The sequence below is a fragment of the Tachyglossus aculeatus genome, chromosome 16 (assembly GCF_015852505.1).
Source record: "Tachyglossus aculeatus isolate mTacAcu1 chromosome 16, mTacAcu1.pri, whole genome shotgun sequence".
NCBI lineage: Eukaryota > Metazoa > Chordata > Mammalia > Monotremata > Tachyglossidae > Tachyglossus > Tachyglossus aculeatus.
The window spans coordinates 6,526,298-6,538,306 of record NC_052081.1 but is presented as its reverse complement, the minus strand read 5'-3'; positions in this window follow the sequence as shown (position 1 = coordinate 6,538,306).

Genomic DNA, 12,009 nt, shown 5'->3' with positions numbered 1-12,009 from the left:
GAGTAGGGGATAATCAAATCGACCTTCAACACACTGAACCCATTATTTTACATAGACCTTCAGGCTCCACCCACTGGCCTATGTAGCCTATCAGGAAATAGTGTCCTTGAGATAGAAAGATTAACCTGATTTCACTCTTGGGGCACCTTGAAAAGAAGTACCCTGTACATGGATTTAAATCTCTGCTTCTGCTTTGATGTCTTTTTACCCCACTTCCGGATTTTGTTGGCAATCCACTGTGTTTTTCAATCTGGTTGTTTAGTTTCTTCTCCAGTGAAATTATACCTCTAGCTTTCATCCACCGCTGCAGGGGTGCAGTTTTGCCAATCAATAACTGTCCGCTTGGCTGGCTGGAAGGGTTACGTTACCTCTTTGGAGTAAATCGGCCTCTTTTTACTAAGGCACTTAGGGAGGATTATGAAAATGGCCCATTCCCAGGGTCAACTGAGGGGGTGAATTTCATCCCACTATAGAGTTCTGATAGAAATGAATAGTTTAATAACAATGGTCTTTGCTTACTATGAGCCAAGCTCTGAGGTAGATATGAGATAATTGGGTCAGACACAGTCGCTATCCCATACGGAGTTCAAAGCCTAAGAAGGGAGAACTGGCATTGAATCCCCATTTTACAGATGCAGAAACTGAGGCACAGAGAAGTGAAGTGACTTGCCCCAGGTCACAAAAACAGGCAATGGCACAGTTGGTAGTAGAATCCAGGTCCTCTCTCCCAGGCCTTTGCTCTTTCCACTAAGCCATGCTGCTTCTTGAGGGTTATTTTCACACGAACCCTACCATCCCAATTTCTGAACATCCTGATTTTTCCTTCAGGTAGTACCAGATGTGTCAGAGGTCTAGGAGAGGACCACCATGGTACCACATGACTTTAGGTATCTAGGTCTCCATATGCTGAAAGCATCTGCAAATCAGCCAGTTAGACACCCTGTCTCCTGCTGCCTAAGAGTTAATCTTCCAAACACAGAGAAGCTTGAAGTCTCTGTCTTAGCTTTGCTGCTGTGCAGTTCGATTATATATATATATATATAAATATATATAAATGATACTTGTTAAGGGCTTATTATATGCCAAGCACAGTTCTATATATATATAAAATGATACTTTTTAAGGGCTTATTATATGCCAAGCACTGTACTAAGCACTGGGGTAGATAAAAGAGAATCAGGTTAGGCACAGTCCTTAACCCACACTGGGTTCACAATCAATCCCCACTTTCCAGATGAGGTAACTGAGGCACAAACAAGTTAAGTGACTTGCCCAAGGTCACTCAGCAGACACATGGTGGAGCCAGGATTAGAATTCAGGTCTTCCTGACTCCCACGCCCATGTTTTTTTCCACTAAACCAAGCTGTTTCTAGATTATTTTCCAGAGATACTGTTGGGGAGAAATATTTCTGCACATCTGGACAAAATTAAAGCAGGTTAGATAATAATAATGATGGTATTTATTAAGCGCTTACTATGTGCCAAGCACTGTTCTAAGTGCTGTTCAGATCTGTTATTTCGTACGTGAAAATACATTTGAACCCACATCCCAGAGTCTAAAAAAATCAGGGTAGATCTGAAAGCATACAGAGAAGCAGCGTGGCCCAATGGAAAAGAGCCAGGGCTTTGGAGTCAGAGGTCATGGGTTCAAATCCCGGCTCTGCCAATTGTCAGCTGGGTGACTTTGGGCAAGTCACTTAACTTCTCTGTGCCTCAGTTACCTCATCTGTCAAATGGGGATGAAGACTGTGAGCCCCCCGTGGGACAACCTGATCACCTTGTAAGCTCCCCATTGCTTAGAACAGTGCTTTGCACATAGTAAGCCCTTAATAAATTCTATTATTATTATTATTAAAGCCATGAAGAAACAGACACCATCAGCAAGACACAGAAGGCTCAAAGCTTTGTGGTTCCTACCCCAACCAGAAGAAGCTTTAAAGTGTAAAGGGAAAATAAATAATATTGAGAACCCCATATATGAATGTTCTTGCCTTGGTCTAAATTGTGGTGTGCCATTTTAGTGGCTGGAGCCCCAATGGGAAGTTACTCATTCAATCATTCATTCAATCATATTTGACAGGTGTCTAACACTGGGACATCTATTGATACATCCCAAATATTTGGGCTGCCTGCCTTTTCTTTCTGAGCCCCAGTAACCAATCAGTCAATCCGATTGCAATTTTCTTCCCTTCAAACTCAGCAGCGAATGACTGTGTCAGGACGGAAGATGGAACAGTTATTAAAACTTTCTTCCTGTGTTATAGAAGTCGACATCGTCTCATCTCCAGGTATTATAATCACTTCTCAAATGTAAAAACTCAGTCCACGGTTCCCTTCACATCACTAGCCACCCTCTCCACTTGTGCATGTCTATACACATGCTCAGTAACTCACCTACAAATGGAGGCTTCTCAGGGCTGAGGGTTTCACAGAGGGTTTTGCAGAGTTCCGGCAAATGCCAAGCTCACGAAGCCTGGCTTTCTCCTAAAGACTAAGGGGTTACAGACCCGCTCACTCCCATATAGACATAAGCACTGTCCTTCACCCTTGCTCTCATACACTCTTTCACAATCAAATCCATGGGCTCAGCTTTCAGGGTGCTAAGGGAGACAGTCTGGGACAACTAGTGGAAAGCAATAGAAGAGACTGGGTGAGTATTGCCTGCAGTCCGGAGACCCCCTTTAATTCTAAAATCAAACTTTACGTGTCTTTCGCAATCAATCAGTCATGTTTTTAGCATTCCTACTGTGTGCAGAGCACTATTCTAAGCAGTTGGGAGAGCATAATATGTGCTGTACCCTACTCACTGACTCAATAGTTGCAGGTATGAGAGAGTATGTAACAGTAGTGCTGAGAAAGCCACGAGCACTCTCATTAATCCTTCCTTGTGGATTCTTGGTCTTGAAACTTCAGTGCTGAAATCTATCCATTGTGTTCCCAACAAGAGATCCACCATGAAATCACAGCTAGGAGTTTGGACCAGAATGAGAGGAATGAAAGTGAGAGAATAATAAGAAAATAATAAGGGAAAAATGAAGTTAGAATCAAAGGGAGACGGGGAGATGATTCAGGAAGCTTTCTCTGGGGTGGGAGCAGAGCATCACAGTTGGTTCTAGCTGCCAGAGAGGGAGTCTGAAAATGCAGATGTGACTTAATCTCTATCTGTTTAGGAGATTTCAGAAATAGGCAACTAGCCCAGGGAAAGAGATGCTGGTGGCCCTGAGGCAAATTATCTGTGGCACTGTACTGGGGGCTCAGAGGGACAGAAGATGCCCCTCATAATTGAACGGGTAAGACAAGGATATAAATGCCTTCCTTTATTTCCCTTCCCTCCCTCTTCCCTCTCCCTTCTGCATTACCCTTGCACTTGGATCTGCACACTTAGTCTTCTCACCCTCAGTCCCTTAGGACCTAAGTACATATCTGTAATTAATTTATTTATATTAATGCCTGTCTCTCCCTTTTATCTCTAAGCTCCTTGGGCAGGGAACATGTCTACCATCTCTGTTATATTGTACTCTCCCAAGCGCTTAGTAATAATAATAATAATAATAATAGTATTTATTAAGTGCTTACTATGTGCAAAGCAGTGTTCTGAGCGCTGGGGAGGTTACAAGGTGATCAGGTTGTCCCACAGGGGGCTCACAGTTTTTAATCCCCATTTTACAGATGAGGTAACTGAGGCCCAGAGAAGTTAAGTGACTTGCCCAGAGTCACACAGCTGACAATTGGTGGAGCTGGGAGCTTAGTACAGTGCTCTGCTCTGAGTATTTATTGAGGTAAATGCTCAATAAATATGATTGATTGATTAACTAATAAAAAATACTCCAAGACACAGAAATGTAAATCACAGAAAGAGCCCCGAACAGATCTCCTGGACAAAAAAGATGCATGCAAACTCTCTCCTCTTAGCGCTGGAAATTCTCATCCCAAGTTTAGAACTTAAACTTTGCATTTCCCATGCTGGGTTCTTACCTGGGCACGAAGAAGGGTGAAGCTGACTCTTCTCTCTGCTAAGGCTCCTTCAGATTTTTAAAAATAGCTCAAGATGAAGGCAGATGAAGACTCTATATTTCCTTCAAGGTGATTGAATGTGGAAAGCCTTTTGAGAAAAGAGAGTTTCTGTGGGTGATGACTATGAGAATCTCAGTTGTCAAATAGGATTCACTCAGTCCTCTAAGGATTTAGGGCTTGGTACCTGGCTTTTATTATATACAGTCCCTGGATGTCTCTTGATAAACTATGGCAGCACTAGGCTCCTTGCCCATTTACAAACATGGAATATTCATTTCAGAGATCATTTGGCCAACTTGTTCTTCTGGAAGGAACCCAAGTTCAAAACATCAGTGTAGAGAGAGATACATACTGTTGGTTTAGCTTAGAACACATTGTTTTGATTTCCTTGTAGCATGTGATAAAGAGTGCAGTACGGCACTTGGGATTCATGAGAGGAAGCTTACCCTATCTGGAACCCCCATTAGTTTATCTTTTGACTTGCAGGCTGTATGAAAGAGAGAGAGAGAGAGAGAGAGAGAGACAGAGAGAGAGAGACAGAGAGACAGACAGAGAGAGACAGAGAGAGAGAGAGAGACAGAGAGAGACAGAGAGAGAGAGAGAGAGAGTTCAGAGCTGTTGTGTCTGCTGCACTGGTGAAACAGCTTGCGAACTTGCTGCACTTGCTTTTCTGTGGGAAATTATTTCATTTCTAGCTGGGCAATGTTGTAGACATGCACCAATCAGAAGGATCCAAAGGATGTGGAAGGATGCCCACTGTTGGGTAGGGACTGTCTCTACATGGTGCCAACTTGTACTTCCTAAGCGCTTAGTACAGTGCTCTCCACACAGTAAGCGCTCAATAAATATGATTGATTGATTGATTGATGCCTAGTTACCTGTGCTGTGAAACCAGGGGTGCAGGAAGCTGGGGTTGAGGAAAAGAGGTCACAGAGAAGGTGGGGGGGGGGGGGGGGGGGGGACAGAGAAAGTTCCAGAGAAGGTCTTCATCCATTAATCCCTGTTTTCCTCTACTCCTTCTCCCTTTTGCATAACCCTTGCACTTGCAGATCTGTAAAATAATAATAATAATAATAGTGGCATTTATTTTGCGCTTACTATGTGCAAAGCTCTGTTCTAAGTGCTGGGGGGGGATACAAGGTGATCAAGTTGTCCCACATGGGGCTTACAGTCTTAATCCCCATTTTACAGATGAGGTAACTGAGACAAAGAGAAGTTAAGTGACTTGACCAAAGTCACACAGATGACAAGTGGTGGAGCAGGGATTTGAACCCATGACCTCCAACTCCAAAGCCCGGGATCTTTCCACTGAGCCACTAAGCACTTGATATTCACCCCACTCACACCCCACAGCCCTTATGTACATACCTGTAATTTATTTTAACACCTGTCTCCCCTTCTAGACTGTAAGTCCTTGTGGGCAGGGAATGTGTCTATCAACTCTGTGGTAATCAATCAATCGATGATATTGAGCACTTACTGTGTAGTAATGTACTAAACACTTGGGAGAGTACAATATAATAGAATTGGTAGACACATTCCTTGACCACAAGAAGCTTACAGTCTAGAGGACTGCCCCAAGTGCTTAGTAAGTACTCAATAAATGCCATTGATTGATTCATTGAGTAAGGTTCCCCTCTACCTCGGGGGCTGGGCTGTTGGGGTTCGGGGGAACCCCACCTTCCAGGTTGCACAATGTCATGGCTCCCAGCCCTGCCTTTTACAGGAGTTGTGGAGTTGGTGCAAGATGAGAGCAGTTAGAATGTGGGTATGTTTGTTGCATTTTGGACCTAGGATGGTCTTGCCAGGGGCAGAGAGGAGCCTCTTCTTCTTGTCATTTTTATTGAATTGTTGCTGTTTTTTTCTGGATTCCCACCCTGTGTTTCTCTCCTCTAGATTGTAAGGCCCCTATGGGCTAGGAACCACCTCTGAATCAACATCCTTGTAATTTCTCCTTAATGGTTACTTCAGGGTTTAGCAAATAGTAGCTACTTCTGCTAGGCTGAGCAATGATTTGTGAGTTTTGGATGTGGAAAGAGGAACTGTTTAGAAAATGTGGATGAAACAGGTTTCAAATTATGTAATATTTCTTGTTATAAGGCATCTCACAGGGGACTCTCATTATAACCTCAACTCACAAGTGACCTTGTGTAACATCAAACTTTAACCAGGAGATTGTCAAGTCCTCTGCAGACTGGTAGACTAAGTGAAGAACTAAGGTCCAGAGAAAATCAGAAGAAGGTCTTGGGCCTATAATTTCACTCAGTACAGTGCTCTGCACTCAGTAAGTGTTCAGTAAATACCGTAGATTAATTGATAATTCACTATTTCAGATTTCAATCTCAGATCTCTAGTTCAGCCTCCAGGTCATTGCTCCTGTTTCTTTCTCTGTGGTTAATAGATTTGTTCACCAGAACAGTCCCTCAGTCACTCTTTGTGAACTCTGAGGCGAGGAGCATCTGGGTGGAAGATAACATTCTGACTGTCTCTAGGTCAGAAAGATAAGAGCCAAGGCCATCTGTGCAGTTGCTCAACCATTTCTAAAGACAGAAATATATCTGTTTTTGTGAGATTGAGAGATATTTGCAGCTAGGGTGGTGCCTGCTAGTGTTACGTTAGTGCCATCCCCTTTTCTCTAGGAAAAATGGTCAGCACAAAAGCAAGTCACTTCAGCTCCTGATTGTAATTTCATATCCTGAAAACAATCATGGAAGGGTAATAGTGAACAGAGAGAGCACCCCACTTTAGTTAAGGCATATTTGCTGTAGATATGTCGAGTGGGATGATGATGGTGGTAGTGGTAAATGGTGATGAATACTTCATTAAAGTGTCCTAAACTGACTGAGCTATCCCAATGCCCTAATACATAATAATAATAATTATGGTACTTGTTAAGCACTTACTGTGTGCCAAGCACTGTTCAAAGTGCCGGGGTAGATACAAGTTAATCAGGTTGGACACAGTCTCTGTTCCACATGGGGCTCACACTCTTACTCCCCATTTTACAGATGAGGTAACTGAGGCTCAGAAAAGTGAAGTGACTTGTCCAAGGTCGCATAGCAGACATTTGGTAGAGCTGTGATTAGAACCCAGGTCCTTCTGACTTCCAGCTCCATGCTCTATCCACTGTCACATGGCTACTCTACATGGATCCTGTCAAGACATTTAACCAGTGAGCTCGATAGCTTCCTCACTCTTTCAAGGTGCTGGACTCCAAAACTGGTCAGCTCAGTCTTCTTATTTCCAGTCTCCAGCTAGATCCTTTGTCATCAAAGGGTCAACAGATTTACCATCACTGACTTAGACTGTGAGATTTGAAAGATGACATTTGGGGCAATTCACAACGGGATCCAGAGGCCATATTTTCACTTATCTTGAGGGTACGGGCAGAGCCAGGACATGGATATGACAAGAGGGGTAAATGGCACACTTGACACCCTCTTGGGGGACAGAGGTAAAAGCCATTACCTATCCCCAGTGCTATGAGGAACATGTTGTGTACCTGGGGAATGGTTATAAATGCCTGTTGCTGTGCATACCTCTTCCCAAATTTTGCTGATTAGAGAAGTGTGCATCTCAGGGTGAGGATTTTTGGGCAATGGGAAAGGCATAACATGGGGGGGTGGGGTGGGAAGGGGTACAAATTTGAATGGGCCCTCAGAGGGCACCATACCTTTAGTGGAGAAAGAGCGCACAATGCCAATTGTAGCCATAAGCCTTCAGAGAACAACAAAAGTTTTGGAATACAATCATTACATAATTTTATTTATTTAGATCTGCTTTGGAAGGACTCTGAGGGTCTGCATTTTCCTCTTAGACAGCGACTTGCACCTTTTCTTACCTGAGCCTAATCATTGTGGTACTTGTTGACTAGCAGATACAAGATAACCAGCTTTGTTGATTGGTAGCAGTAGCACAGCAAATGCAGCTCTGCATTGTGTGTATGGTAGCCAGGGGGGATGGACTGGGGAGGAGAGATGAGGTTGGTCTTGGAAATTTTTAGAGTTCCAAACTGTGGCTACTCTTCCAGGAAAGGGCTTCAGCTTCCTGCTTCCTTCCGCCGGCCCTGCTCCACCTAATTCCTGCTTCCTAATTCAGCAGGCCCTGCTCCTCCCTGCACCATATTTACCAAGAGAGGTATGGCCTTAGAACAGTGCTTTACACATAGTAAGCGCTTAATAAATGCCATCATTATCATTATTATTATGGCCATTTGATAGCCCACTGAGTGGTCTTACCTCTTTGAATTGTCCTCCTTGTATTGCCTCCAAGCTTGGAAAAATCGTTCTCCCAGAAGCACTGACATCATATTTCCCTTTCCCTAGGTCTCTGAGGCAGCCAATTGAGAAAGGGGAGGGTTGTGCCTTTCTATTTGTTTTTCTAATTCAAAATTAATTTTCTAATTCTCAGGTGTTTTCCCAGTGGGCAAGTGGCTTCTCGAGACTATTTCCCATGATGCAGTGGTTCTGCAGGGAAAATTCCCAAGAATCGACTTCGTTTTCAAAAGCCCTCCCTACAATGCTCCACTGCCTAGAATTTTTTAATGGTATCTGTTACACACTTACCATGTTCCAGGCACTGTACTAAGCACTGGGGTAGATACAAGACAGGTTGGATACAGTCCATGTTTCACATGGTGCTCAGCATCTTAATCCACATTTTACAGATGAGGTAACAGACACAGAAAAGATACGTAACTTCCTCAAAGTCTTACAGCAGGCAAGTGAAGGAACCACGATTAGAACCCAGGACCTCTTACTCCCAGGTCCCTGCTCTTTTGACTAGGCCACGCTGCTTTGCTCTCGGCTGGCAGCTCATTGAATCTGGGCTGTTTATTAGTGAGCTCTCAATTCCTAATAACCCTGCTCCAATCGGCCAACCAACCCAACCACTCCAGTGGATAACAGTCACAGGATCCCCAACCAGCCCATTTCCTCCACTTTCAATTCTCCCTCAAGTGAATCCCTCCAAGTAAAACCATCTTACCCCATCGAGGATTTCTCCCTTTTCTCTCCCTCTCATCAACATTACCGGCCAGGACAGATTTCTGCTCTCTTGCTGTGACCAGTAACTTATGACTCATCCAAGTCACTGCTGTCTGGATAGATGAAGAATGAGAAGCTCTTTTTCAAATGAGCTAACAAACCCCTCCAAATTTGAGTGACTTCTGTAAGATTTTATTGAACTTGTAAGTCAGAGGACAGAAAAAAACCCAGCTGGTAATGCAGTGCACAATTGAGGGGGAAAATGGAACAAATCAGTGGCAAATCAATGACATATCACGTTCAGTTAACATTACCAACAAACAGTGTGATGTGAGCAGAAAATGTCACCCTTAAATATAAATTTCCCCATTGCTTGGATAGGGACTGGGAGACTCTAGCAACATTAGCAAATGAAGTTCTGTTTCTTATACAGGGATAGCTAACCATAGAGCATTTCAACTAAGAAGCTCAGGTGACTGGATCCTCAAGCCTAGCATGGAAAATGACCCTAGCGTGAAGAACTTTACCTTCAGAAAATGAATATAGCAGCCTGAGTTTAATTCATCTCAGCTTAATTTTTCTAAGATTGCAAAGTTTCCATTTCTGCTGGTCTCTGGCAAGCTAGAGCACTAACCAAGTGCTTAGTACAGTGCTCTGTCTACAATAAATATAACTGATTCATCAGTTAGAGGTGGCAGTACAGTGGGCAGTAGACATAGGTAACATGGAAAATATGCAATGAGGTAGCAAGGAAAATCTATACCAGAATGACGAAGGAGGTGCAGACCAGCAGCTAGACAAATGAAGACCATGGCAACTAAAGTGTAAGAGCTCTGGGCTGGGCTGCAGACTATGGTAGAGGGTGGGACGTTCTGGAGAAGATGTGTCCACGGAGTTGCTATGAATTGGACAAGACTTGATGGCATTGAAGAGAGAGAAACCAAATGTGATCAGGGTGTTTCTAGCCTTCAAGCAAGTAGCCCCAAATACTTAACAGAAATCTCTGGTCTGGACTTGGAAGGCTAATTCTAGCTAGGCCTGCAGTAAATCATGTCCCCTTAGATGAGTCTACACAAGTAGGGAAGATGGGGAAATGGTGATATACAAGTCTTTGCATTTTTAACTGAGTTCTAATTCCAACTCGCTGAGCTAGAACCTATTGATTGTAATGGGACTGGGTGTTGACTTGCTGGGAAAAATAGTTGAAATACTCTGGATGATTTGTTTAAGATAATCTTTATCAAAATCTTTCCATGCCTATAGTTATTGTTCAGAACAGCTGCATAAGAGTATTCTTTGAAATCTGCGCTGGATTTTCTCCAGCACAATCCTCTAGAAAGTTTGAATTCTCTCAGATAAATTCAAAAAGAATGCATCTATCATTTTATTTGAAAATGTCATTTGTGATTGTGTCAGTGTTTCAGGATCACAAATTCATTAGCTTTTGTGGATTTTAAAAAATGGTTGCCCATTCCACAAACTTTAGAATATTGTCTTTTTTAACTATGCGACCCATTATAGTTGATTATCCAGCCAAGTGCAAAATGATAATACTGTGGACTAATAAAATCACACACTGCTTTTCACAGTTGTACAGCAATGAAGAGATTCAGCCCACGAATCAGGATGATTATTTATGAAAAACAAAACTGGAAAGATTTTAAATAGTCTTAAAATAAAGAAATGAAATAATTTAGCTTAAAAATCTGATCTACATAATTTCCTATTTGAATAACAAAAACTCAAATATCCATTATTCTTAATAAAACATTCTTCAGTATCATTAGACCTATGGAACTAAAATAATTAAGGAGTGAGATTCAGAGCTCAGAATGCTTGATCTGAAGAGGTTGGGTTAGATTCACTGCTAAATCAGTTTCTTTTTCCTTCTTTGTTTGAGAGAGATTTGTTCCAATAGAATGTTAGTGGGGGGAATTAGGGGTTTATAAATGATTACTAGTTTGAGGAATTGAATGCCTTCCTGATGTGAACCCAAGGCCTATACCAGGAAGCAGAGAAAGAAAGCAGAGTCTCAGTTCCTTCATTAGAGTATAAACCCTTTGTGGATAAGAAATGTGTCTTGAATGTCTACTGTACTTCCTGAGCACTTACTAAAGTGCATATTTAGAAGGCACTCAATACATGTTATTACTATGACTTATACTACCAAAAAAAGGACTAGTTTCATCTGCAATGAGTGGAGAGGGATCAACTGAAGAAAAGAAACTTTCACCTTAGAAAAAGAAAAATGCTGAAAGGAGAATACCTAGAGAAAAGGGTCTTTTTATTAGGGTCTTGAAGGTGTTAATGGGTCCTGCCCCAGTAGATTCTCTTGACAATGAAGAAAGTACTGTGAGGAGGCAGTAGTGAATAGAGACTACTAGGGACTGGGGCCGATTTCACTCTATCTCACTGTGCTTTTGTTTAGCCATCAGCAAAACAGAGGTAATCAATCTAATCTTCAGAGAGCTATAGCGAAAATCTGATAAATCAAGACAAAGCTCCTTGTGACAAATTAGGCAACTGTTCACACATAGGAACCCCCTTGTTAAGCAGCAATTTTGAGAATTGACACCCATGATCTTCAGCTCTGAAATATACCTGCTCTGGTCCAGGCCTGTCACTGAATTGTCTAGACTTTATCTTTCCCAAGGATATGCCGAAGCAGCCCATATTTTGATTGGTTTGGCTGCTAAGATCCTGGAACTGTATTCAGGGAAAAAGAGTTGGTGAGATGGACTGATGATTTGTAGCTAGGAAAGGAGAAAAGGAGAGGCTTATCGGAATCAATATTAAAATACCCAATAGGTAATGTCCAGAGAATGGTGACCTGTAGTTCTCCATTTCTACCCAGGACAGACAAGAAGTTGATTTAAATGGCAGCATGGAGAACTGAAGTTAAATATAAGGAAGAATTTTCTGACTGGATGGTGAAAAATTGGTTTGCATGACCAAAAAGAGTTTGTGAAGAGTCCTACCTGGAATGATAAAAAAATGTAATAGACTCCCA